The sequence below is a fragment of the Scyliorhinus canicula genome, chromosome 7, assembly GCF_902713615.1.
Source record: "Scyliorhinus canicula chromosome 7, sScyCan1.1, whole genome shotgun sequence".
NCBI lineage: Eukaryota > Metazoa > Chordata > Chondrichthyes > Carcharhiniformes > Scyliorhinidae > Scyliorhinus > Scyliorhinus canicula.
The window spans coordinates 87385265-87391141 of record NC_052152.1 but is presented as its reverse complement, the minus strand read 5'-3'; positions in this window follow the sequence as shown (position 1 = coordinate 87391141).

Below are 5877 nucleotides of genomic sequence, written 5' to 3'. Positions count from 1 at the left end.
CTCCCGTCCGCCCGTCCTCCAGCCCCCTCCAAGTGTATCTGCTGCGGGTGTCCGGTTACCCTGGAAACCGGTGACATAACATACAGCCAGTCGCCCTGGGAACGGGGGCTCATCCCGCCCCCGCCGCTCGCCATTGGATAGTGCGCTTCAGGGGGCGTGGTCAACTAGCAGCACCCGTGGCCACGCCTCTACAGAGGGGGGGGGGGGCGACGGTGCGTTGGCCCCGGGCATCCGTCGCCCCCCCTCTCTGCACGCCGCTGCCCCCTACCCCAACCACCCCCCCTCACCACCCCTACCTCCCTCCAACGCCCCTACCCCCCTCCCCACCACCCCTACTCCCCTCCCCACCACCCCTACCCCCCTCCAACGCCGCCCCCCCTCTCAACTCAACACCGCAACCCCCCCCTCTCAACTCAACGCCGCAAACCCCCCCCTCAACTCAACGCCGCAAACCCCCCCCCCTCTCCTCTCAACTCAACGCCGCAAACCCCCCAACGCCGGGTCTGTCTCTCTCCTCCTCCCCCCCCCCCCCCCCAAACGCCGGGTCAGTCTCTCTCCTCCTCCTCCCCCCCCCCCCAATGCCGGGTCTGTCTCTCTCTCCCCCCCCCCCCCCAAAATGTCGGTCTGTCTCTCTCCTCCTCCCCCCCCCCCAAACGCCGGGTCAGTCTCTCTCCTCCTCCTCCCCCCCCCCCCCCCCCAAAAAAACGCCGGGTCTCACCACTTCCGCAGCTGGTGAAACTGACGCGTATCGCGTCAGTCCGCTGCTGGCCCCTCCGGGAACGGAGAAAAGCTGCCTAAAAGAAGGCCCCCACGCCGGAGTCATCTACACCAATTTTGCTCGCCGGAAATCGGCGTTACGACGGTCTGCAGAGAATTTCGCCCCTCGATCTGGGAATAACGCTGAAACTGTAAACACTACAGACTGGATCGTTGAATAACACTGGGACTAGGAACTTTACACCCTGGTTCTGGGAATAAAACTGGGACTGCGACACGACACACTGGACCTAAGAATAACACTGGGACTAGGAACACTACAGACTGGGATGTGAATAACACTGGGAATGGGAAAACTACAAACTGGGATGTGATTAACACTGGGAATGGGACTGTGTTGAATGTTATCAGTAGCTGCTGTAACGGTACCATACCTTTAATGCATTAGCCCTTTAAGACCGGGCTTGGAACCCAGGAAACAGTATATAAGATGAGGCTCACTCTGCAGCATGTGATGAGCACACTTCTCTGCTGCTGTTCAGTTCTCAGATGATTAAAGCCTTTGAATCACCTATCATCTCTCCTGTGTCGTAATTGAGGGTATCTCAGGAACACTACAGACTGGGATGTGAATAACACTGAGAATGGGAACCCTACAGACTATGATGTGAATAACACTGAGAATGGGAACCCGACAGATTGGGATGTGATTAACACTGGGAATGGGAACACTACAGAGTGGGATGTGAATAACACTGAGAATGGGAACCCTACAGACTGGGATGTGATTAGCACTGAGAATGGGAACCCTACAGACTATGATGTGAATAACACTGAGAATGGGAACACTACAGACTGGGATGTGAATAACACTGAGAATGGGGGAACCCTACAGACTGGGATGTGATTAGCACTGGGAATGGGAACACTACAGACTGGGATGGGAATAACACTGAGAATGGGAACCCTACAGACTGGGATGTGATTAGCACTGAGAATGGGAACCCTACAAACTGGGATGTGATTAGAACTGAGAATGGGAACACTACAGACTGGGATGTGATTAACACTGAGAATGGGAACCCTACAGACTGGGATGTGATTAGCGCTGAGAATGGGAACCCTACCCACTGGGATGTGATTAGCACTGAGAATGGGAACACTACAGACTGGGATGTGATTAGCACTGAGAATGGGAACCCTACAGACTGGGATGTGATTAACACTGAGAATGGGAACCCTACAGACTGGGATGTGAATAACACTGAGAATGGGAACCCTACAGACTGGGATGTGATTAGCACTGAGAATGGGAACCCTACAGACTATGATGTGAATAACACTGAGAATGGGAACACTACAGACTGGGATGTGAATAACACTGAGAATGGGAACCCTACAGACTATGATGTGAATAACACTGAGAATGGGAACACTACAGACTGGGATGTGAATAACACTGAGAATGGGGGAACCCTACAGACTGGGATGTGATTAGCACTGGGAATGGGAACACTACAGAGGGGGATGGGAATAACACTGAGAATGGGAACCCTACAGACTGGGATGTGATTAGCACTGAGAATGGGAACCCTACAAACTGGGATGTGATTAGAACTGAGAATGGGAACACTACAGACTGGGATGTGATTAACACTGAGAATGGGAACCCTACAGACTGGGATGTGATTAACACTGAGAATGGGAACCCTACAGACTGGGATGTGATTAGCACAGAGAATGGGAACACTACAGACTGGGATGTGATTAACACTGAGAATGGGAACACGACAGACTGGGATGTGATTAACACTGGGAATGGGAACACTACAGACTGGGATGTGAATAATACCGAGAATGGGAACCCTACAGACAGGGATGTGATTAACACTGGGAATGGGAAGACTACAGCCTGGGATGTGATGAACACTGGGAATGGGAACACTACAGACTGGGATGTGAATAATACTGAGAATGGGAACCCTACAGACTGGGATGTGATTAACACTGGGAATGGGAAGACTACAGACTGGGATGTGAATAACGCTGAGAATGGGAACCCTACAGACTGGGATGTGATTAGCACTGAGAATGGGAACACTACAGACTGGGATGTGATTACCACTGAGAGTGGGAACCCTACAGACTGGGATGTGATTAACACTGAGAATGGGAACCCTACAGACTGGGATGTGATTAGGACTGAGAATGGGAACCCTACAGACTGGTTGTGATTAACACTGGGAATGGGAACACTACAGACTGGGATGTGAATAATACTGAGAATGGGAACCCTACAGACTGGGATGTGATTAACACTGGGAATGGGAAGACTACAGACTGGGATGTGATTAGCACTGAGAATGGGAATCCGACAGATTGGGATGTGATTAACACTGTGAATGGGAACCCTACAGACTGGGATGTGATTAGCACTGGGAATGGGAACACTACAGACTGGGATGTGAATAACACTGAGAATGGGAACCCTACAGACTGGGATGTGATTAGCACTGAGAATGGGAACCCTACAGACTGGGATGTGATTAGCACTGAGAATGGGAACCCTACAGACTGGGGTGTGATTAGCACTGAGAATGGGAACCCTACAGACTGGGATGTGATTAACACTGAGAATGGGAAGCCTACAGACTGGGATGTGATGAACACTGGGAATGGGAACACTACAGACTGGGATGTGAATAATACTGAGAATGGGAACCCTACAGACTGGGATGTGATTAACACTGGGAATGGGAAGACTACAGACTGGGATGTGAATAACACTGAGAATGGGAACCCGACAGGTTGGGATGTGATTAACACTGAGAATGGGAACCCTACAGACTGGGATGCGATTAGCACTGAGAATGGGAACCCTACAGACTGGGATGTGAATAACACTGAGAATGGGAACCCTACAGACTGGGATGTGATTAGCACTGAGAATGGGAACCCGACAGACTGGGATGTGATTAGCACTGAGAATGGGAACACTACAGACTGGGATGTGATTAGCACTGAGAATGGGAACACTACAGACTGGGATGTGATTAACACTGAGAATGGGAACCCGACAGACTGGGATGTGATTAGCACTGAGAATGGGAACACTACAGACTGGGATGTGATTAGCACTGAGAATGGGAACCCTACAGACTGGGATGTGATTACCGCTGAGAATGGGAACCCTACAGACTGGGATGTGATTAGCACTGAGAATGGGAACCCTACAGACTGGGATGTGATTAGCACTGGGAATGGGAATACTACAGACTGGGATGTGATTAACACTGGGAATGGGAACACTACAGACTGGGATGTTATTAGCACTGGGAATGGGAACACTACAGACTGGGATGTGATTAACACTGAGAATGGGAAGCCTACAGACTGGGATGTGATGAACACTGGGAATGGGAACACTACAGACTGGGATGTGATTAGCACTGAGAATGGGAACACTACAGACTGGGATGTGATTAACACTGAGAATAGGAACCCTACAGACTGGGATGTGATTAGCGCTTAGAATGGGAACACTACAGACTGGGATGTGATTAGCACTGAGAATGGGAACCCTACAGACTGGGATGTGATTAGCACTGAGAATGGGAACCCTACAGACTGGGATGTGATTAGCACTGAGAATGGGAACACTACAGACTGGGATGTGAATAATACTGAGAATGGGAACCCTACAGACTGGGATGTGATTAGCACTGGGAATGGGAATACTACAGACTGGGATGTGATTAACACTGGGAATGGGAACACTACAGACTGGGATGTGATTAGCACTGGGAATGGGAACACTACAGACTGGGATGTGATTAACACTGAGAATGGGAAGCCTACAGATTGGGATGTGATGAACACTGGGAATGGGAACACTACAGACTGGGATGTGATTAGCACTGAGAATGGGAACACTACAGACTGGGATGTGAATAACACTGAGAGTGGGGGAACCCTACAGACTGGGATGTGATTAGCACTGGGAATGGGAACACTACAGACTGGGATATGAATAACACTGAGAATGGGAACCCTAAAGACTGGGATGTGATTAGCACTGAGAATGGGAACCCTACAAACTGGGATGTGATTAGAACTGAGAATGGGAACACTACAGACTGGGATGTGATTAACACTGAGAATGGGAACCCTCCAGACTGGGATGTGATTAGCGCTGAGAATGGGAACCCTACAGACTGGGATGTGATTAGCACTGAGAATGGGAACACTACAGACTGGGATGTGATTAGCACTGAGAATGGGAACCCTACAGACTGGGATGTGATTAGCACTGAGAATGGGAACACTACAGACTGGGATGTGATTAACACTGAGAATGGGAACACTACAGACTGGGATGTGATTAACACTGGGAATGGGAACACTAGAGACTGGAATGTGAATAATACTGAGAATGAGAACCCTACAGACTGGGATGTGATTAACACTGGGAATGGGAACACTACAGACTGGGATGTGATTAACACTGGGAATGGGAACACTACAGACTGGGATGTGAATAATACTGAGAATGGGAACCCTACAGACTGGGATGTGATTAACACTGGGAATGGGAAGACTACAGACTGGGATGTGAATAACACTGAGAATGGGAACCCTACAGACTGGGATGTGATTAGCACTAAGAATGGGAACACTACAGACTGGGATGTGATTAGCACTGAGAGTGGGAACCCTACAGACTGGGATGTGATTAACACTGAGAATGGGAACCCTACAGACTGGGATGTGATTAGCACTGAGAATGGGAACCCTACAGACTGGGATGTGATTAGTGCTGAGAATGGGAACCCTACAGACTGGGATGTGATTAACACTGAGAATGGGAACCCTACAGACTGGGATGTGAATAACACTGAGAATGGGAACCCTACAGACTGGGATGTGATTAGTGCTGAGAATGGGAACCCTACAGACTGGGATGTGATTAGCACTGAGATGGGAACCCTACAGACTGGGATGTGATTAACACTGAGAATGGGAACCCGACAGACTGGGATGTGATTAGCACTGGGAATGGGAACACTACAGACTGGGATGTGAATAACACTGAGAATGGGAACCCGACAGACTGGGATACGATTAGCACTGAGAATGGGAACCCTACAGACTGGGATGCGA